Source organism: Herpailurus yagouaroundi, unplaced genomic scaffold, assembly GCF_014898765.1.
Source record: "Herpailurus yagouaroundi ecotype Mexico unplaced genomic scaffold, PumYag 164, whole genome shotgun sequence".
NCBI lineage: Eukaryota > Metazoa > Chordata > Mammalia > Carnivora > Felidae > Herpailurus > Herpailurus yagouaroundi.
The window spans coordinates 29,316,663-29,340,722 of NW_024412405.1; the positions used below are offsets into that span (position 1 = coordinate 29,316,663).

The 24,060-nt window shown below is 37.7% G+C and overlaps 1 long non-coding RNA gene across 1 annotated transcript; it reads left to right on the forward strand.

Moving 5' to 3' along the window:
• Nucleotides 1-21,488: 21,488 nt before the first annotated feature.
• On the forward strand, nucleotides 21,489-23,746 carry LOC121037948 (uncharacterized). The gene is made up of 2 exons (XR_005794075.1): nucleotides 21,489-21,612; nucleotides 23,335-23,746. It is a non-coding gene; the product is annotated as an uncharacterized LOC121037948 (long non-coding RNA).
• The last annotated feature ends 314 nt before the right edge of the window (nucleotides 23,747-24,060 follow it).

Here is a 24,060-nt window from a genome sequence, read left to right on the forward strand (position 1 = left end):
ATTCATTTTCTCCTCCAAATTTTAAAACTACCCAAAGAGAAACACCGCTCACAGCAATGATAATTTCACAAAGTCTCTTGAAGCACTCAAACTGCAAAGGGGAAAAAGAGAAATGTGTGCACTTTATTGTTCTCTTGATTCTTGGACTTGAAACCTCTCTTCTAATCTCCAGGTAAAAATACTATGCATGTCTGTGTATGCACATTATTTAAAACTTTATATAAATTCCTCTCCATGCTTCATCCCATTTGATTTATATGGGTAGGCTCTAATATTCCATTTCCCTTTTCATTAAATAGTGACTTCAGAAACTAAAAGAATTTGTAGCAGGAAAGAGCTAATTTTAACGATGCTAAATGAAATTGATATTTAAGTTGAAACATGGCCTTCTTCACCTCTCAATCCCCCATAATTCCTCTTATGCTTTAATTATGGTTTGTCAGGCCTATAATTTGGCTATAATTTGCTTCTCTGAAAAAAGTTTAAGAAATGAATCATTTGTTTTTAATCCTTATTAGTGAGATTTTTTTTTTCCCTCTCAATTTTCTCACCTTCTAATTTTCAATACAAATGATGAATCATGAAGTCACTGGGATTTTCCTAAGCACATTTGGCAACCTCTTCAAATTTCTTGCCTATAAAAAAGCCTAATTTGGGATTTTTATTACAGGAAGACATCATTTATTGCTTGAATAAAATATGTGTTAGTGAAACAGATTAAGTGAAGAACTTCTATATGATGTAAATTGAAAAAAGTTTATATTGTTATATTGTTACATTATTCTTTTTTTCCTCTGACTAATATCCTTTTATCTTATGTTGATAATGACTGCCATATGTTCATTTTAAAGCTGTCTAAATTTAAATAATGAAAAAAGTAAAATAGACTTTTATAATTAATATCAAAATTACATGTTATATGATCACCAGATAATCCAGAATATTGCAGGTGCTTTGTTTTAATTTGAAACATTTTGAGTGTTGATTTAATGTTAGTAGGTATTCATTGTTAAATGACCAACCCATTCCAGTTTTCCTGGGATCATCCTGTTTTTCAAACTGAAAGTCCCCTGTCCTGGGAAACTGTCAGTGCGTGGCAGCTTGCATGGTTGGTCCCTCTGGAAAACGTAAGTTTACCTTGCATACCTTCTGCTTTGCTTTAGAACAGTGGTTAGCAAATGATGGCCCCTGGGCCAAATCCGCCTATAGCCTGTTTTTGTAAATAAAGTTCTATTGGAATACAGTATTACCCATTCACTTGTGTATCGGCTTTCCCACTACAAGGATTAGTTGTAACAGATCATATGACCTGCAAACCTAAAAAACTTACTACTGTTTTCTTTACAGAAAAAAAAAAATTCTGTATTTTTACATTCCATATTTTAATTTATATATTTTATGCAATTAAGAGAGCATCATTTTAGGAGATTACTTTTGAAAATGTGTAATTAAACTTAATCCAATAGATTATTACAATTTGGGAATAAAATAAAATAGAGTCACATTTTGTGACCGCCTACTATATGCCAGCCACTGTGCTAAGTTTTAGAAATACATGTAAAAATAGACACTCTGTTCCCTTGGGGAACTCATTCTATAGTCAGGAAAATAAGTAGGTAATGTTGGCAAAATATAAACAAAATGTAAAAATCTCCAAATGTATTCAGGTGAAATATTTTAGATCAAGTAGGGTAATGTTTTAAAATTGTGACCTACCTATTCATTACCTCAGTAGAAAGGAGAGAAGAGCGGGAATCTTGAATCTTTCTTACTTTTTTTTTTTTTTAAGTTTATTTATTTTGAGAGAGTGCATGTGCATGCCCAAATGGGGAAGGGGCAGAGAGAGAGAGATGGAGAGAGAGAATCCAGTAAGGAGCCCGAGCTCCTGCAGCAAAGACCCACACAGGACTTGAACTCACGAACAGCTGATCCGATCCAAAATCAAGAGACAGAAGTTTAATGGACCGAGCCACCCAAGTGCCCCAACTCTTTCTTCGTTTTTTTATTGGAGATTGAGACTTCCATTTGCCATATAACACTATACCATCGGATAAAGGTCTTCTTCAACATTCCCATGTGCTTTTATGTTAGTGCTAGCTTGATGAAATGGAACAAGCAGTACCACTCAGGATAAGGTTAGATTTAAACCCTACTTGAAAATGATGACACTTGGGAATCAGAGTGACTAAGATCTTATAGGACTTTCTTAATGAAAACATAGAAGAAAAAAGGAGAGAGAGAGAGAGAGAGAGAGAGAGAGAGAGAGAGAGAGAAGGAAAATAAGTTGATCCAGATCAGAGAAATGATGAATGAAAACAATCTTTAATAACAGAGACCTATTAAAATCTTACTATATGGTATTCTTGGAATCTGGGATTCAGCTACATCTGAATTCTACCCTTGTATATTTTAGCAATATGAACCTTCAAATCCCATTTTCCACTTATGTCAGTTTCAGCTGATGTTTATATAATTTGCAATAGGTAAGTTTCAAACGATAAATAGTGCTTCTCAAAAATTGCCCCTGAAATAGCAGAGGAAAATAAAAATAAATAGGTGGCAGCTTGAAAGTATAGCCTAGAGAAGCCCAAAGTATGTGCAAAAATTCTTTCAAATCTCCCATTTTTTTCCTTAAACTTAATGGGAAGTTTGTAATATTCTCCATAATACCTGTGTGTTTTTCTTTTAAATAAATAATTAAAAAAAAAAAAAAAACACAATGTATGCCGCAGAAAGAAAATAAGAATTTCCACATGTGCCGTACTGGTCTAAGTGTTCTACATGCCTCTTCACATAAACTTTAACAAAACCATTTGCAATTGGTAATAATGCCATTTTACATATGAGGAACCTTAGGTTTAGTGAGTAATTTACTCTAGGTCACAGAGCTATAGATTAAAAAGCCAGTATTTAAATCCAAATTAAGTTTAAATGCCAAATCTTAATTATCGTTATGAGTCTATCATATCATGGGCCAGAAAGGACGCAGCTGTGGGTGGCATCAGAATCAAGACGTGCTAATAGATGTGTCAAGTTCCTCTCCAGGATATAGAACGCAGGGTTAGGAGTAAGAATAACAACAAAAACAACCTCTTCCATGTGAGTCTCTAATACTCAGCAGGCACTGTGAACTAAAAGGAATGAAGGGAAAACTGAAAACGCTCGGAAGGAACTACCGAGCCAACCAAACAGTACGACCTTGTGCGGAAATTAGCTTCAGGTATATATAGTTCATCCCCACAAGTTGTCTCCATATTCCAGTAAGCATTGTACCAGTGAACTGATTTGGTATGTTGAGCTACAGAAAACAATGTGGTAGAATGGGTAATGCAAGAGAACTACAGAAAGTTGAATGTAAAATAAAGGGGTACCATCTTGGGAGACCAAATCACCCTTCTCCCTCCCCTCCCCAGCGTAGGTGCTTGCAATGGGAAGTTAGTGCTGGACATCCTGACCAGGAGAACTTCGGCTTCATTTCATGGCTATATCAACTTTGATTATTAGTCTTCTGTCCTGGAACCTGTGACTCACTGGCTGAGCACAAGTAATAGCAGTTATCAGGTATGTTTTTAACATAGAAATATGTTTTTAAAATTTCCTTGCCTGAAAATAAATTTATTACATAAGGATGTGCACAGTTTTAGAAAGGTTCATCCAAGAAAACTTAATATATTATGTACACACCCACATAGACTTTATTGTCCATTTTTTTAAGAGTAAAATATTTGTGTATCTACATGGCAAAAGAGACAGGAAAAACTAGTTTTTCCAGTTAATCCAGAATTGATGAAGACTAGAAAACTCAAATTCTACAGTGGATTTGTTTCTATTTTGTGAAGGGGGAAGGGATAAGTAGAATTTTGTTTTGTTCATTCATGTTACAACAACAAACATTTGGGTGATACTCTACATTTATACAAGTTATCCCATCTAATTCTCAGAACAACCCTTAAGGTAGAGGATATGATAATCCTTGAGAGAAAAGAAAATCAAGACCTAGGCAATTTAAATGACCTACAGGAGGTCATATTGATGGTAAATGTTAAAGTGCTAATTAAAGCTTAGGTGCCTGGACTGAATTCCTTCTTTTTCCATCCTGTCATCACTTCACTGCACTTGATAGAATGTAAAGTCTACATGGGCAGAATTTCTAAATAAAGGGAAAAAAAACAACAACAAAAGCCCAAGATGTTGCCATGAACTGGGAATGCAGATACTTGTTTGAGGTCTTGATTTCAACTTTTTTGGATAAGTACCCGGGAATGGGATTGCTGGATCATACGGTGGTTCTATTGTTAAATTTAGAGTGGCTCTAGAGTGGCTGCACCATTTTATATTCCCACAGCCAGTGTTTAAGCGTTTCAATTTCTTTGTATCCTCACCAACACTTGTTATTACCTTTTTAAAATATTTATTATTGAGAGACAGAGACACACAGATCATGAGCAGGGGAGGGGCAGAGAGAGGGGGAGACACAGAATCTGAAGCAGACTCCAGGCTCTGAGCATTTAGCACAGCGACCGACGCAGGGGTCGAACTCACAAACTGCGAGATCATGACGTGAGCCGAAGTTGGATGCTTAACTGACTGAGCCACCCAGGCACACACCCCCGCTTTTTTTTTTTTTTTTAAAGACCAATCCAACAGGTATGAGGTGATACCTCATTGTGGTTTTGATTTGCATTTCTGTAATAATTAGTGGTGTTGGACATCTTTATGAATACCTGTTGGCAATTTGTACGTCTTCCTTGGAGAAATGTCTACTCAAGTCTTTTGCACATCTTTGCTTTTTTGCTATTGAGTTGTAGGAGTTCCTTGTATATTTTGGGTATTAACTCCTTATCAGATATATGATATTTGCGCTGCCATGTCCAATGCGGCATTATTTATAATAGCTAAAAAGAGGAAACAACCTAAATACCCATCAATTGATGAACGGATAAAGAAAATGTATGTATGTGTGTGAGATATATATGTATCTCACTCATGTATATATATCTCACACACAAGTATTATCCAGCCATAAAAAGGGAAATCCTGTCATATGCTACAACATGGATGAAAGTAGCACACATTATGCTAAGTGAAATAAACCAGTCACAGAAGGACAAATACTACATGATTCCATTTATATGAGGTATCTAAAGTTGTCAACCTTGGGGTGCCTGGGTGGCTCAGTCAGTTAAGTGTCCAACTTCGGCTTAGGTCATGATCCCACAGTTTGTGAGTTCGAGCCCCACGTCGGGCTCTGTGCTGACGGCTCAGAGCTTGGAGCCTGCTTTGGATTCTGTATCTCCTTCTCTCTCTGCCCCTCCCCCACTTGTGCTCTGTCTCTCAAAAATAAATAAATGTAAAAAAAAAAAAAACAAATAAATAAAGTTGTCAGCCTCATTGAAGCACAAGGTAGAATGGTGGTTGCCAGAGTTGCTATTCAATAAGCATAAAGTTTCAGTCATGCAGGATGAACAAGATCTAGAGATCTGCCATATAACATTGGGCCTATGGTTAACAATACTGTGCTGTCCATTTAAAAATCTGTTAGGAGGGTAGATCTCATGTTATGTGTTTCTTACCACAATAAACAAAACAAACAAAATAAAGGAAGGGATGGGAGCTCTAACATAAAATCTATTCAACACAATCATAGATTATTTCTGAATACAAATCCACTGAGGATGACAATTCAGACTATCATTCAGGTCCAGTCTTTGTTCCACTTATAGGCAGTTGGGGTAATTATGTGGAGAGGCCATGTGGTGACAGCTGGGCCTAAAAGTGACCAGAAGTGGGTTCCATGACATCAAAGCACACCCCCCTCCCATTCGCCATCCCAGTGGGACAGACTTAGCTGACTCTTTTCATGTTCATCTCTGTCTGCCCTCAGAGTGTAGTTGCCTTAAATTCACCTCCTCTTCTGCGAGTGAGGGTAAATCTGAGTTAGGAGGTAAATTTTTTCTCCTTTCCCTCCCCTCTCCTCCCCTCCCCTCCCCTCCCCTCCCCTCCGCTTCCCTTCCCTTCCCTTCCTTTCCCTTCCCTTCCCTTCCCTTCGATTGACAGTCGAGGAGATCTCCGGTTTATGAGCGTAAACTCTGTTACATTTTTGGCTACAAATGGCTGGCTCTCTTAGGAAATACAGATGGACAGAACTTGGAGTCTGGAGAAGTGTGGAAAATCTGATGAAGAAGGTGTGGACCTGGCCAATGGAAAGCGTTTTGGTGGGTCTAATGATTTTGGGAAAATCTCTGCAAGGCTGGAACATTTTGCCACACTTAAGTGGTTATTTCCTTAGCCTCTTCTACATTCACTGAGAGTTCTGTGTAGCCCGTCAGAGAGCAAGAGAACTGAAAAATAGTCCCAATACGGGTTTGTCAGGAAAGATATTTCAGTTTAGGTTTTTCAAATGTATTGCGTGTAACAAAGCCTGTGTTTCTTTTTCATTTCCAATGAAATCTGCCTCATTCTGGTTCACTTAACTCTTGGAAACATAGTTTAATATGTTCAGAAAGCCCTTTGAGGGAGCACTGTAAAGGCTTTCACCACCACACCCCCCCTCTGTAGAAGCAGGAAATCTAGTTCTGCCAAATGCAAATGAGCTCAGACTCCAAAAGGCAAAGTTTCAAAATGCAGAATGCTACAGTATTTAAGACAGCATGCTCTCCACAAATGATATTTCGGGGTCTAAGAAACTATAGAAATCACTGCAACATATTTAAAATTTGCAATTTCAGAAATACTAATATGTATGGAACATCTTAGATGTATGTTAGTGAATGAGAATACTTTCCCCTCCTTTTTTGGTGTGGCTTCAGAACTTCTCAGGAGTTCTACAGAACCCCCTTTTGCTATAGTTGTCCAAGTTCTGTTATGGAACAGAAAGGTCCCTCTCGGATTCACATGTCATACTTGGTCTAAAATAATGCAAATTGCCTGCACGATGGCATTGACTTTGCTCAAAGAAAATAGAAGCTGGTTTATTAAAAGCTACTGCTACCCCTCCAAGGGTTAACGGAGCCAGTTCCAAAGAAGTTGGGCAACCACTGAAATAGGATAATAAATGTGACACTCTCAGACTATCAGTAGCAAATATTTGAGCTTATCAAATGACGGAGGAAGTAGTTTAGTTACAAATAAACCAATCTCTCATAAAACAAGTTTTCACACAGGGTCATTTCATTGAGCTGGAGACAGCTAGAGGCCACTCGTAGGGAGAACTCCCACTCTGTGTGCACTGGGTAACAGCCCCTCGTGATTAATGGACAGCCAGGGAGAGGCTGCGTCCCACTGCATATCAGCAGCCCAGCCATAAACAGCATCTCAGGATTATTGCGAGGAAGTGACTCATCCTCTGGGAACATAGCTGGATTTGTGCTCTCTGTCCCTCACCACCCGCCTTCTTTCTCTCGCTTGCTCTCCCTTTTTTTCCCTGTATAGCAGAGACCGTCGTGTCCTAGAAACTATAGTAGATGTCACTGCTTGGCACTTGCTGTGCAAAGAGAGGACAAGTATGTGGGTGTGTGGGGGGGGTGGAGCAGAACGCTACTCTTAAAGTCACAGGGACTGTGCTGGCTAGGGCTCTGTTGACACTGTTTTTCTACAGCCTTTGAGATTAGTTTGTTGAAGGCATCTAATTTGGATTCCAGAAAAAGCACAAACACTGTGTGAGGGTAGACAAAAAAAAAAAAAAAAAAAAAAAAAAAATTAGAAGTTCTTGTTTCAAAGTAAAGTTCTCATTGAGATTAAGAAGAAATAAAAAAATATCCCGGCATGGTTCGATTAATTTAGCAAGTAAAAAAAAGGATAGAAAGCTGCCAAATCCTTGGGATGTGAATGTCATCTCTACTGAAAGAGAATTATGCATTTCACATTTCTATATTATGATATCATAGAAAGTTTGTTTTATTCCCCCCAAAGATTGTAAAAATAAAACATATAGATTCTATGAAATACAGAAATAGAAATATAAAACCGAACAAAGTCAACCATGATACCACCATGGGAAGGCAACCATTATGAACACTTCAGTATATTTTCTTCCAGTCTTCTTCCAACATTAAAAATAGACTTTTGAGACCTTGACCATATGTAGAATTTTGGTTTGCAATTTTCAGGCAACATTTATCATGTTATTCAATCTTTCTTTATACATAAGTTTAAAGCTGCAAAATACTTATTTTGCAGTTTTAATTAACAGGGCAATTTTGGAATAGATACATGTTCATGCAAAAAGCAGTAGATGACTGCTCTATTTTTGACATGTATTTATTTGTTAAAAATTATACTTAATCTGTTTCTAATAAAAACCGAAGGGAAAAATCTATGCTATTATTGTTATGGTTAACTCATTAACTTTTATATTTAAAATAAATATTCTGGCAACCGAATTTTCCACAGAACTAGAAAAGAATTAGTCCTGATCCCCTAGCCTTATAATGTACTTAACTACTAATGCTCTTTCCAAGTCCACGAGCCCTCATTGATTAACTACCTTTAGATGTCAAGATGAATTTAAAAGTGAAGGCATGATATTTACATTTGCCCGCATCTGTCCGCCCTCCCCCAACCCCGACTCCCTACAGTACCTGCGTTTGGATGCATTTTGTTTATGTGGGACATCTGGAACTACTTTTGATGACCATTATCTTTTCTAAGTTCCTGGACAAATGTCCTCCTAATCAGCCCCGGAGCCATTATACATTCTGAACAGTAACTCCACTGTGTCTCACCAACAATGCCTCTGCCTTTCTCTGATTTAACCCAGAATAAAAGTTACGTTGTGAGTGTTTGCATAGAAATATGGCACCGAATTCACTTAAAATGTTAAATGTGCCTTCATAAGGTAGGTATTCCCAGAACAATGCTCATTAAGGGTTAAGACACTGTGCAGCCGATTCCATGGGGGTGGGAGCCCGAAGAGGCTCCTGTCTGCTTTCAAAGCATGGGATGCAGCTTGTTTCCAAATAGTTCTTCTAAACTGACCTTAGGTTTGATACCTATGAGGCTTATATTAAAGGATAGAAAACAGCTGCCTTCTATTTTTTTTGATTTTTAAAAATGTTTATTTATTTATTTTTAGCCAGACAGAGAAAGCTGAGTGGGGGGGTGGGGAGCAGAGAGAGAGAGAGAGAGAGAGAGAGAGAGAGAGGGAGAGAATCTTAAGCAGGCTCTGCGCTGACAGCTGTGGGGCTCAAACCCATGAATGGTGAGATCATGACCTGAGCCGAAATTAAGAGGCAGACACTCAACCAACCGAGCCACGCAGGCACCCCTGAAAATAGCTGCCTTTTAGAATAAAATCCAGGCTTGCCAAGATTTTTTTCTTGCCCCAGAGTAGATATAATCTAGAAGGTTTTTGTAGTTTTGAAAGCTGTTTCTCTTTGCAGAAACCAAACTAAATGTTAATAGGTTTCCATACATTTAGTCAGAACTTATTGAGAAAGCAAATCCCAAATGTTGAGGTATATTGTATTTGCAAAGCACTAAGTTTTAGCTTCGTGTCTCAAAGATTTTCTTTTAAGTTAATGGCAGCTTATAAGGAGGTCTTCAAGATAAACCAACAATTTAGACTGTGGATTTGAAAAATAGTAATACTTCTCTGCCCTTTTCCCCCCAAATCATTTGCGGTTAGTAAAACCACTTACGCTGAGTAACCCCTGTATGAAGATGGAAGTAAATGAACATTTACTGAGCATATACTATGTGCCAAGCTTTATTTATACTTAAATATTTAATTTAAATATTCCAATAATTCTTTTTGGGTAGGTATTGCTATCCTCATTTCATCAATTAACAAACCAAATGCACAATTAGTGAAGTCGGGAGGCTCAGTCATGTCAAATTTGATCAATCGCATAGGAGATTTACTCACTTTTTAACAGATAAAGTTGCTTTTTGTAGCATATCATGCAATATTGAAATATAAAATTAGAAAGTGAAATTGAATCAGAGGGTGAATTCTCAAAGACATTCTAAAGGTACATTTATCTGAAGATACAATATTTTTTTTCCTGAAACTTCAAAATTGGAATTTCTCATAGTTCCTAGGAACTACAAAACTGTCTATCGTAGAATGAGCAAAGAAAGCCAAGGAATAAATGAGGATATAATGTTAGCACCATAATCCAAGGTTCCTATCAACCCACAATCTGAGGTCTGCATCGCTCTTTTTTTTTTTTTTTTTTTTTAATGAATGAACACTTACTTTCCAGTGTCCCTAATTATTGTTATATTCTTTCTGGTTCATCTGACCCAATTCTATTTCTGCATGTTCAAAACCCACTTCCATTATTAGAACCGAAGACTTGAAGGGCTTTGGAAGGGAGGTAAAAGAAGTAAAACTTGGGGCAAGGATGCAGTGTGGGTCACAACAGCAGCCACTATTTATTGAAGGCTTACTCTGTGGTCAAATTTGTGCCAGGTGCCTTGCCTGTGATTCTCACAGCAATGCTCATGGCAAGTGTCCAATTCTTCTTATTTCCAGCTTGAGGTTCAGAAAGGTTAAAAAACGTGCCAAAGATAATAGCTAGGAAGTGCCAGAATTGTTATTTACACTCAGATCTGACTCCAAATTTTTTTCTTATAATTGATCATATTATTCTCTTACAGTTACAGTGATTTTCTAGTACTCTCATTTATCACAGTTTAGAGATAGGAATTAGGCAAATAAAAAATGAAAAGGACCCAAACTCATCATATCTAAATGTTTATTGAAGGACTGGGTTATCGGAGGAGTATGTATGTGCCTTATTCTCTAGATCTTGAGAATGAGCTGAGACAATCATGACTCTCTTTTGGATATATAAGAGCTAAGTCAGAGGTATAGACTAGCGCTTTCTCAAATCCCTTTGTTCACTTCAAGTCTCTGCTCTGCATTGACTACCTCTTCTAGCTCAATCTTCCATAAAGTATAACTAGCGCGGTTATTGGATGGAATAAAAGTGCTTGATGACAGCTAATACAGAATCCCATTTCTTCACACAACCCCATTTCTCCTAAGGTTCCTGATGAGAGTTGCCTTAAAACTAGCAGAGGATATAATGGGAAGAGCTGGCCATTGGGAAATGACTTATTCTCACTGGTTTGCTTCTATTGACTCTTTCCAATCTCAGTATATCCTGAGATGATATGAAAGCCTTGATAGGGCATCCTAAATGAATAACCACACTCTTTGGGATTGCCAAGAGTCAGTAACATTTCTACATTGCTTCATATCACATTTGCACATGTTATACCTTGCACTTGAGATAAATCATCCTTCAAATAAAAGAGCTATTATTGAATACTCTGATGCTTTCCAGATTGATACTGAACAGTAATGCTTGTCCACAGCTCTTGAGTTTAACCAACTCAACTTTAGTATATATGCATGCCTTTATTATAGGAATAATATTTTTGCAAATATTAATTCATTTAAGTCCTTTCCCTTAAGTAAAATTTCTTTGGCACAGTTTCAGGCAGGAACCTAGTCTAGCACTTCAGAAGGGGATGGAACAGGGATATGACACTGTAACAAAGCAATGCGCTTGAGAGACAGGTTTGGTGGAAAGCAACGCTAGGAATTGCTAAATCTCTTGAGCAGACCCTGCTGTACCTAATCCTGCTCTAGCAGTCCTTCCTGCACATCTGCACACACTAATCTTAACATTTCAACAACAGTGCCAGCAAGAACTCCATCATGGGGTCCTCCAGATTTGTAGGGAAAATATCCACATTTACTGTTAAGGCTTAGCCTAGAGGAGGGAGACATGTGGAAGGAGGGAAGCAGTGCAAAAGGGAAAAGCCATCCTCTTCATTCCAGGGGATTATGGGGAGAGAAGAAGAAACATTTTCCATTGGAAATGCATTTTGGTTTTAAATAGCATCCTATCCTCACTGTTGAAAATGAATTATTTGAGATTGCAGTTCATAGGCAAGAGCTGCACTGGTTCCCTCCACTTTATGTAGTATATAGAGAGCATGCAAGGAAAGGACAAACACACGTGGAAAGTTAGCATGGTGTGCTTACCAGCACTTGTAGATGGCATTGCTTTTAAAGTCAGAGAGTTTAGTTTCTCCCTGGGAGTCCTTCAGATGGTTATTAGCAGGTACTGGTGGACGTTAGGGACATCTTGAGGTTTACTCTAACCCCTGTCCATCCAGAGAAAACCGGTAAGAGTATTAGAATGAGTAAATTTCTGAAACTATTTTATTTATCCAGCTGATCGCCAAAATGATTCCATCTGGACCCTCCAATGCATTCCTGAAACTGCGGGCATAGCGGTGGTGCCCCACAGGCTGGAACCAATGGTTCTCAATGCAGGCTACGCATTACAACAGTCTGGTGAGCTTTGCCAGCCACATGAGTCCAGACCCAAACTGAGACCAATAAACCAGCATCTCCAGGGGGTGGGGCCCTCACATCAATATGCCTTAAAATCTCCGCTGGTGATTATAATTATGCAGCCAGGGCTGAGAATGACTTAGTTGGGTCCAAATTACTATTCTTCAACAGCGGCAAGCAATTTTCCTTCACTGACCTCATACCTGAGTCAGCTTAATTATATTTCTTATCTCTCAAGAAGATAATTATTTTAAGCACAGAAAGATATTTCTTTTATAGAAGGATACAGTGTCCATTTATTTCATGTTAAAGGAGATCAATAATGAAAAAAAGCACAAATTGAGGCGAAATAAATACTGCTCTGAATTTATACACATGCTCTGACATTTGTAAGGTAGGACTCAAACAGGGCTTCTCAACCTTGCCACTACGGACATGTTGGAACGGATAATTCTTTTTTAGCAGGGAGGCTGTCCTGTACACTGTAAGATGCTTAGTATCATTTCTGACTTTCACTCACTAGATGCCAGCAGCAGCCCTCTCCCAGCTGTGACAAACAAAAATGTCTCCAGACAAGAGAACAACATCACAGGGACCCAGGCATTTGCTTATAAAGAGGGGGAGGTAGGAAAAGGTGAAAGTAGGCAAACGCTAATCCTGGGGGTTAATCCATTACAGTCAAAACCGCTGTCAAGATAAGTACAATTTCCAGTCTAGCCATCCTTGACAGCTACTTCCTCTTGAGAGCCTTTTCTCTTTCATTGTGACAGTCACTGGTTTTAAGGAATGCAACTGTCTGTAACTCAAGAAAGTGAGGTGTCAAACTGGGGGCTGTTTAGAACTCCAGGTATGGTCTGCAAAGAAGACTTTAAGATGTGGTGGAATTAACAACAGCTTTGGGTTTTCATAATTTCCCTTTCTCTTTCCCTTAACTTGCTCTTTTTGGATGACGAGCATGTGCAAAATTAAAACCAATCTGGATCTAGTCAATTCTGTGACACTATGAAACATATTTCATCATTAGTGACTTAGCCCATTTAGGAAATTAAGATGGTTAATCTCAATTTATGGGAAATGCATCAGCAAGAAGATAGGAATCTTATGGTAGAAAAATTTAAATGGATATGTTGTATATGAAGGCAAATAATTCCTTTCTAGTACAAATAACTTCTACCTTGGGATATTAAAATTCCAAGGAGAAAATACAATGGGGTAGTCTCTTATAAAATATTCTGTAGAGTAGCTACAATGTAATATCACAAGGAAACATAGATGGTTAGGGGAGACTTTAAGAGGTCAACTGGTACAAAATACAGTTCAAGTAAGATCTAAATAAACTCACAGTTGTATGATCCATGATTCACATGGTTAGTTTCAAAATTGTTCTCTACTTTCGGAGACCTAAGGGAAGGCCTCCTCCTCTAAACTGACTAAAAAAACTCAAGTAAGCTTCGTATCTATGTGAAAAAAAGAAGCCATTAGTGTAAATTTTGGGTTTGCATATCCCAAAGCTTTAGAGATAAACAAAGAAACTAACAAGAAATTGCTCTTTTCCAGTGGCCTGAAGACATCTGCAGGCTTTCTTTAATGGGAAAGCCCAAAAGAGAACTATCCTCTTCTGATGCCAAATTTAAATGTACTTCCTGGGTTCTGAGCCTACCTTGATTTTCTTCCTTCTGCAAATCATGTCAGGACACTTCCATTTTCTATGTATGCTCACCTCTTTCCAACTCTATAAAGAAGATGGACATCTACCCAGACTCTTGGTAAACCATGAGGCCCAGGAGTTGGTTTTACTTGGCGTTTTCACGGTGTTAGACAAAGAATGGTCTCAGATGTTTTTAGAGAAGTGGGTGAGAGATCCCTCTTTTTTTGTCCTGACATATAAGGACGCTTAGTTTAAGTGCATGTATCCTGCCAATATATTTTTATTCTTTTAAACTTCTAAATTCAATATGCTGATATTTGTACATGTTTGAAGGTTACCATTTTTCATGGTTAGACATTTCTTAGTTTACAGATTTATTACTTGTTGCTATTAAAAAGCATTGTGTAAGTGTCCTTTGTCACATTCCTCTACATCCTCAACATAAAGCCATAAAATTACTGAGTATAATAAAATGATGTCTAAACAAAGAAATCCATCCTAACATAATCTTATCATGTCTCTAAAATTAAATTCTACATATTTAATCTTAGAAGGATACTTGGATCTGGATTTTCTGCCATTTACTTTTTTCTTTTTTAGTAAAACACTTCAAATGTGACATGAGTTGAAAAATGAGTACATCTTAAAGCACTCTGGGTTTCCCATATATAAAGTTTGCCAAACTCCCAGTTAAAAGCAGTGAGTCTCATATGGGAGTAAGGAACTCCAAATACCAAACATTCAAAGCTAATTTGATTAATCAGATAAACCTTAGGAAGACTCTGGACATTCCAGGAATATTGTCTGGAAACAATCTCAATTTGCCAAATTCCCAAGCACTAAAACGTTCAGGCAGACTCCTTCCTGGATTTCTGCTGACTTGTGTTTTCATCCCCAGTGACATGTTTCTTACATCTATCCTCACATGGCAAATGCAGCCTCCTTTCCGGCATTCACACCATTGTGTCTCTGAGTTGATGTTCGTTGCACAAAGGGAAAGATTTTACAGTAATGAGATCTAGAAGACCAAGAAGCTGCTCTGAGGCAGACAGGCAAGGGGACCACCATGCCACTCGCTTGCCGTACTGCATGCACTGCCTCATTATGCGATTCAGTTAGGCCCTGGTCAGGCCTAAGTCCCTGCAGATGGCCCATGTTCAGTATTGCTTACATATAGATTTTATTATTGTTAAATCTGTGAATGTAAAGGGATGGCTGAAAAAGCTGAGTGAGTGTCTTCTCTCCCTCCTCACGTTCCTCCCTTCCCCCCTTCCCTCCCTTCTTAAAGGGAGAGGCACTGTAGATGGTGGGTAGGAACTTGGACTTTGGAGCCAGGCTACCTGACTTGAAACTTATTCTACCACTTACCAGCTGTTTAGTCTTGGGCAAGTTATTTAACTTCTCTGTGACTGAGTTTGTTCATCTGTAAAACCTATCTCTCAGAAGGTTGTTGTAAGGATTAAATGAGTTAATATATGTAAAACTCTTATGGCACTATCTAGCATCTAGAAAGGTGTGTGTGTGTGTGGGGGGGAGGGTCCTGTTGTAGGGGTCTCTGACATGTGGGATAGTCTGTGTACATGGTCAACAAACACCACTTTATATGACCCAAGTTCAAAGACACGTAGAAGTTAATGAGCACTTCTGATGCCCAATCTCAATTTCCCAAAAGAGAAAATATGCTTGGCCCTAACTTTTGCTGGGGATTCTCCATAAAACTGAGCCTCTGTAAACATGAGGTTGAGGTCTTCTACTACATATGAAGTTTTAGGGATCCACTCCATTTGTGGATAACTCTTAGCAACGGGGGAGACATGATTGAACAGACCCCTCGAAAAGTGCCTGCTACATTATTGTATTAGTGTGGGAGGGCTGCCGTAATAAAATACCACAGCCTATGTGGGTTAAACAACAGGAACCTATTTTCTCACAGTTCTGGAGGCTGGAAGTCTAAGACCAAGGCACTGGCAGGTTTGGTTTCTCCTGAGGCTTTTCTCTGGCTTGCCTTCCGGCTGTGTCCTCACATGGCCTTTTTTTTTTTTTTTCTTTTTCCTGTGCCTGAGCATTCCCGGTGTTTCTTCCTCTTATGAGGACACCAGTCCTATTGGATTAGGGCTCCACCCTTATGACCTCTTTTTAACCTAAATTACTTCCTAAAGGCCTATCTCTCAATAGAGTTACATATGGATTTGGGTTTCACCTTATGAATTGGGGGCAGAGGGAGACTATTCAGTCCTTAACATTTATCTTAGAAAGATAACTTTTTTGAGGTGCCTGTCTTGGACAGTAGTGAAGAACAGATATTTTTGGCCTTTACTTACGTTTTAACCTTAAATCCTTATATGACTATTATACAAGGAGGTAATGGGGCAGTGGATAAAAATTCTTCTCTTCAGGCACCGTAGTAAAGGTGTCTTAATAGCATGGAAGATCTCCAATAACTATATTAGAAAGTTGTTGGGGCACCTGGGTGGCTCAGTCGGTTAAGCATCTGACCAGCTCAGGTCATGATCTCAGGGCCCATGAGTTCAAGCCCTGCGTCAGGCTCTGTGCTGTCAGTTGCGGAGCCTGGAGCCTGCTTCAGATTCTGCGTCTCCCTCTCTCTCTCTCTCTCTGCCCTTCCCCGGCTTGTTCTCTGTCTCTCTCTCTCTCAAGAATAAATAAAGATTAAAATAATAATAATAATAAAAGAAAGTTGTTGCCAAAGCCATAATTGTTCAGTATAGGGTACTGAATGAAAATTGCTTAAGCATGTACTTGATTAATTTAGTGATTAAAATTATACATGTATATATACCATACTTATTTTTTAATATAGGTAATTTGCAGAGATTTAAAATGATTCTGTGCTTTGGGTCTTGACACCATAAGTGCTTTCATCCAAGCTGCAGAGTAGACTCCATAACAAGAATGAATTCCACAACGGTAGATCCTTCTCCCAAGCTTTGCTTTGCTTTGCTTTGCTTTGCTTTGCTTTGCTTTTTTAAGTTTATTTATTTATTTTGAGAGAGAGAGAAAGAGAGGGGCAGAGGGAGAGGGAGAGGGAGAATCCCAAGTAGGCTCTGCTGGGCCAGCGCAGAGCTCAACACAGGGCTCCATCTCACTCAATGGAGTGAAACACAGTCTCTCAATCATGAGACCATGACCTCAACCGAGATCAAAGTCTGATACTTAACCAATTGAACCACCCAGCCAACCAGCCCCCCCACCCCTGTCCAGCTTTCTCATGTAGCTGCTCAAAACTTTTCTAAAAATTTTTCATTTATCTGAAGATAAAATCCTGCATGTCATTATTATGTTGGAAATGTTATCTACTCTCCAGGTTATTATATTAAAATTAGGAGGCTGTTTCTTTTCCCCAATAAAATAAAATCTCATCTAAGCAACAAATAAGAAAAGACAAATGTTAATCATTTAAGTATAAAGTTATGCAAAAGGAGACCAAATGAGTAAATTCTAAATTCCTATAAAAGTTATTTCTTTTTTGGAAATACTTTTCTCTTTAAACCATAATTGATACTGTCTCCTTGGAAACAATCCTGAGACTAGCTGGGTTACTGGAAACCATGCAGTTTAAACTTAAATTATGGTAATGCATTGCCTCTTCCCATTAATGCCACTTGTGCTCGTAAAGACAACTTGAGTATCTTTCTATCATGCTGTAGGCTACATCTGATGGAAAGATGCTCTAAGTCAGAAATGCGAGCTGAGAAGAACGTGTGCACATTTCTCACTGTAAAGTCATCCACTGACATTTTGATTTCACTCATTGGTTTCTCGGGCTAGGTTAATGTAGCTCTGTGCCCACGAGACAAAGTCAGCTTCCTGAGCATGTGAGAGCGTGTGGGAAATTCAGTAAGTTCACACGTGAGGCTTGACGGGAGACAGCCAGCTTTCCTTCCACATGACATTCCAACGCTACTGTTGGCCGCTACTTAAAACAGTGCTTATAGAATTTATTTGAATTTAAAAACTCCCTCTCTTTAATTATAGTATGGAAGGCACTGTCCTAGGAATCTTGGGGATTAGAAAGTAAAATACAGTTGGCCTTCAAGAGAGTCACAGGTCAGTAAGAGAAATCCAAATTGATCTCACTACTTTGTGTAATGTATTATATTGGAGATGCTGTAGCCATCTGGAAGTGCAAAATGAGACAAACTTGTAGATGAGAGAGAGATGTAGACATAGCCAACCCACTGCTTGGTGTCCACTCCTGGGTGTCTGTGGCTCTGTCCCAGCACAGAATCCTCAGCAACAGGGAGTAAAGCTGGTGGCTTTCCATCAAAGCTCATGAGTGATTTTGTGATGCTCGAGTGGGAGGAAGGGAGAAACACATTTGACCCTTTCTCAGGAAGTCGGTATTAACTTTGCTATTAATAAAAAGCTTTATTTTATCTTTAGTTTTTTGTCTACCTAGAGGCCAATATTCTTGGAGGCAAAGAGATTTGGCATCCTGGTCGTGTTTTGGGGTGGGAGCTTAAACCTGTAAAATGTGACAATACTCCAGTCAACAATAGAATGGTTAGCAAAGAAATCACCGATGTTAAAGTAAATTAATTAAATGCGAGCTCCTCTATTTCTCAAATAAAGCACTACTTATGGCAAACAAACTTATTTATCAGCCTATGTTTACTTTATGACATTGGATTTTGCATATATTATAATTGAATATGCACAGCCGAACTGTTTTTTGTTTTTCTTTTTTTTTTGGCACAGCCTCTAGAAACCTGGTGTTTAAATGCTCCTTTTTCTACTAACAAAGCATAAGCTGGAAGTTATTGTTTCCTGTGGGCCATGTTTTATTTAATGTTGGAATTTAAATATAGTCTTCATTGACTAATACTAATTTAATTTTTTCACAAGTGCCTGTGACTTAGCAGTCACCAGTCACCCTGATTTGATTTGGAAATTTGGGAAATGAGGGTGATAGCTTTGCAAAGTCATGGTAGGAGAAGAGCAGCTGGCTGGGCCTGCCTCAGTACTTGGTGATCATTCACTATTTCTTGACATATGCTAAAGAGTTTGAAACTGCAGTGGCATGGGTGATGACAAATATGATGTCATAAATATTTGGTGGCAGGACGATCTGAAACATATTTATTGAGAAACTAAATGAAGATAGATCCAAAGCGGCAACTTCTTTCAAGTTACCATGTCTGCCCCAGCAACACTAACCAGACGGCATGTGAAGAAACTCCAAGACCCTCTCTTTCTGAACTGTCTTCTCAGTCTGTTTACCAAATGAGATTTTGCTCCTCTTATCATTCTGACTACCGACCTGGAGGTCTGATTCTTCCACTCCTTACTTACTTTGTCATCCAGTCTTAAGGCCTGTTTCTCTATCATCTTGATTCCTGTGGCAATAATTCTGCTTCTTTGCTCCTACTCAGTACTGCTTTAGGAAACATTCCAATGTGCCACAATATACAGAAATTAACAAACATGCTTTCAATACTTTTCAGTCATATGAATATGAGAGCTAAGCAACTTCTTGGTATACCAGGTTCTGAGCTTTTGTTTCTGATACAATTTAGAATAGTAAATTTGAAACCATAAATAGAGCTTACCCATTAATAGCCAAATACCATTAATAACCAGATATGTTGAGGATGCCTAGGTGGCTCAGTCATTTAAATGTCTGACTCTTGAATTTGGCTCTGGTCATAACCTCATGGTTCATGAGTTTGAGCCCTGCATCGGGCTCTGCACTGACAGTGCAGTGGATTCTCTCTCTTGGGATTGGGATTCTTGGGATTCTTTCTCTCTCTCCCCTTCTCTCTGTTCCTCCCCCACTTGTAGTCTCTCTCTCTCAAAATTTATTTCTCTCAAAATAAATAAATAAACTTAAAAACAAATAACCAGATATGTTGAGCACACTGTGTCTGTAAAGTTGAGATCAATATCAAATATTGATTTTTTAAAAAAATAGTTTCTATTAGGGTTTTAGATACATAAAAATCAGATTCAAAATGCAGGCAAACCCACTTTAAAAAATAAAAAAAAGTACATGCCGTCTCGTAGTCACTTTCTGGTTTTGCCTGTAGTTAAAACATAGAAAGGAGTTGCCAATAAGTTGGGATGATGATAATGACTTAGTATCATGTAGAAATATAAAATCTCATGCTAGATGTGCACATTTGATATGCTGACTTTGACTTAAACATTTTGATTGTGTCAAAGGATTTTCTAAATTCCCTGAAAAATCAGCAATATGTCTATGAATATTAAACATTTATGACCACGTACTGCTTTTGTTTCTGAAAACACTTCCTTTATTCCTTTCTTATAATACTTACCAATTTATTCTTTGTGTTATAGCTATTTGTATATTAATTTCCCCAACATCTGTAAACTCTGTGAAGTCATGACATACACCTCATCCACCTTTGAATGCCCACCTAACATCTGTCCCAGAAGTCAGTAAGTGTTTATGGAATAGATGAGTAAATAAGAATGACAGACGATGTTATTTTTACATCACCATTCCAGATTTAAATTGACAAATTCATATTGGCATGTAACAGATTTTAGAAGCAAAGTTCTATGCACACGGGGGTCAAGAAGAAGCATGCACATTCCTGAATGAGTGAAGGATAGCCGATGACTTCAAAGCCACCAGCAGACCATTTACTTTATCTGGGATCAAGGACTCTGCAGGGATAAAAGGCAAAGGAAGTCCTACCCCTTGAAAACAAATGTTTCCTTAAAATAGAGGTTTGCTATCTAAAGCTCCTTTAATTCCTTAGGTTCAGCCCTATGAAATCATTCTCCTTGAAGTTTAATCATCCCAAATCCCATAATAATAATTTGGGGAAAGATAAATTGCCATAGAAAACATAGAATATGGTAGAATTTTAAGTCTAGCATTAGGGAGATTTGACCTGGTTATAAAACTCCTCCATGGAAGCACTATGGTTAGAATCGGTGTGAATTCACTCACATCTACTCTTGTTTAAAGGTACAACAGGACACAGAGAGAGACCTTCACACAAAACAATAGACAACCATAATTCCTAAGGTAGCTAAGTTAAAGCAGGTGTTTTCACACATATAACGTTTGATGTTGTAATTGTTTTCTGCTTGTTTTCATGTTTGTGTTAAGAAAATAAAGAGACATTGGTGGAAAATAGACAAACACATATTTTGCTTAAGAAAAGAGATTCATAAACCAGAGAAGAGTAGAAAAACTTAATGCTTGATCAGTGAAATTCTTCCAGACTCTCATTACACTGACCTTGTATCTCTTTTTTTGCCTCAGATTTGGCAGCTGTAGCAGGGATTGTGGATCTTATGGAAAGTTGGGGTTTTTTTTTTTCCTTTTAAATGTCCATGTATCTACAAATGTGAAACTTTAGAATTTCAAAATATGATAAAAATTTTTGCCACTTTATAGGTTTTGATTTAATTTATCTTAGAAGCTTCACCAATCTTTTGATAGTAGCTGACAGATCCAATCCTGTTCCCATATGCTTTCTGCTATTTAAAAAGAAACAGTACACAATTGCCTCAGAGAAGCACCATGTGTTTCCAAAGTGTGAATCTGAAAACCATCCATCTGGTCATGCTGGCATCTTTCTAAATTGTATGTGATTGAAAGAAATGTATTCAACATTTTGCAACTCTTTGGCCAAATGAGGAAGATAACAAGGTAAGGGAGATCCTTTTTCATTTCCATTTATTGAAAATCAAGTCTGTTCCTTCAGCCTGGGGTACCTTGCCCACCTGAATGGCTGCAGTCATCCATCAAGACTCAAGTCGCATGCTGTTTCCTTAGTGAATTCTCTGTAACCCTAGCTCTGCATTGTTTGCACAACTCTGTTCATACTGGTATAAAAATCCTTATTTTCTTTGAGTAAAACGATTTCTTTAAATATTGCCTCTCCTGTAATCCGTGAGCTCCTACAATGGAAGGCAGATGGTCTCCAATGCAACTCAATACAACAAAATATTATTACAATATTCCAGACACTAGTCTAGGGCCTGCAGAGATAGTCTTGAATAAACAGAGATCATTTTTTCCCTAAGAAGATTACAATCTTACTGGGAAGGGAAAAAAAAGGGGGCGACTAATTATACTTAAAATTGATGCTCAGTGGACAGATAACTACATCTGAAGCCTCATGCAGACAAAAATAAATTTGGAAGTTCAAAATATCTTTATTGTTGTTGCTATTATTAATACTTTCGTGTGACATAAATATTCAGATTAATTTTCTAGATCTGTGGAATCGCTGGAGGGATCAATACTACTTCACATTTCTTGTGAAGGTAATGAACAGTCACTGAATTATGAGCTAAGCCTAGTACCACATTTTATATGTATATTAATTTATGGTGCATTTATAAGCCCTCTATGCTGAAGTTACTTTATTTTTTTCAAACTGAAACTAATCCTAAAAGTAAGACTTTTTTTTTCAGATTTTTAAGAGGGAGATAAATGATATTGAATCATTATGGTTTCAAGTATAAAATATAAAGATGTGTCCATGTATTAATTAAATAGAAATAATAACTTTACGGTAAACTAAGAAAACAGGACATCTTGGCAGAAAACATTAAGGGCGAGGTGACTTCCTATTTTTTGACCACGTTGAAATACATAACTAGATCAATTGTTAGGAAGAACAATTCAGTAAAAAAAAAAAAAAAAAAGTCAGTCCATCATCAGATTTTGGTTAAATTGATTGTCATAGTTCAGTTCACTAATGAAATTATCTGTTTCTGTCCTAAATGGAGACAACCTTGATGATGGTTCCTACTAGAGACCAAACTTCTCAAGGGCAGCCATCATCAATACTTCTTTTGAACTTCATCACAGTCTCTGGACTAGAACATTACACCAAGTGAAACTTGGTCAAGGTTAAATAAATCAACTTTGACCCTCTTCTCATACTATTAAAATGCAATTAATTTAATTAATACACATTCTTTTATCCATATAGACATCTGCTGCTATCCAAACTCTATAACAGGGCTCTTTTTCTATGCAAACTCTGCAACTATATTGAAGTACTAACACTTCAAACTAGAAAATTATTGAAGAATATGGATTTCAGGCACTCTCTGGAAAGCTCGTATCTGCACACTGTTGGTAGGAAGAAACTGCCTACTCTTCAGGAGAGAGGCGGAAAAGGGGGTGTTGATACAAGATTAATATGGGGGAAGCTTACAAGATGTGCTGGAAGGGAGAGAAAAGAGATTCGAATAACAGCTAGGAAGCACTGATACTGAAAAAGTTAAGTTTTGATTTCTTGTGAAAGGAAACACTTACTTTTTCAATTTTTGAAAAGCTGCATGTTAGAAATAAATTTGAAATCCAAATTATTGCCCAACATTATTGAGTATATTTGCTACTCTATTTCTATTTCAGAGAAAGCTCTGCTGAAAGTTGTGTGATCTTCAGGTTAGTGTAATGAAGAAGAAAAAAACCCTTGAAAACCTCTCACTTTGTCAGGACTGGGCTGAGGGCAGATGACTCACAGTATGGATTCAAGTTAAATCATTTAACCTTTTTTTCTTATTCAACCCATCTGGGAAGCTGAATACAAGCGCTTCACTATGGAACAGATGGTGCACCAAAGCTAAATTTTCCCAGATTAAAAAAGAAGAAAAATGTGTTATAAGCACTAAGGGAACCAAACATGGAAAAAGACCAGGGATTAAAAGCAAAAGAGCTATAAATTGGATCAAGCCTTTTCCTCTGTAAAAAATAATGTAATACTTAAAAAATCAGTCCTGTGAGATGATTTGGGGACAAAGTTAGTAAAATGTTTCCTAAGCACCATATGTGTAAAGGTGGTCATGATTAATGGTACGTATGAAAAGCAAAAGCTCTTTGTTGGCACAGAATTGTGTGTTCATTTACCCATCTGTCTCAGAAAACTAATATGATTGCTTCTGAGTACTTCTGGGTTATCTATTTGATATCTGTAAAGTTAAACACTAATAAAAACATTTCTTGAGAAAATTTATGGAATCCATCTGATTGTAGCTCTGATGAAATTTAACACTACTTGACAAATGAAAAAAATTCCAACGTGTTATAGAATGCTGTCTAATCTATTTTCGAAATATATATATATATATATTTTTTGCT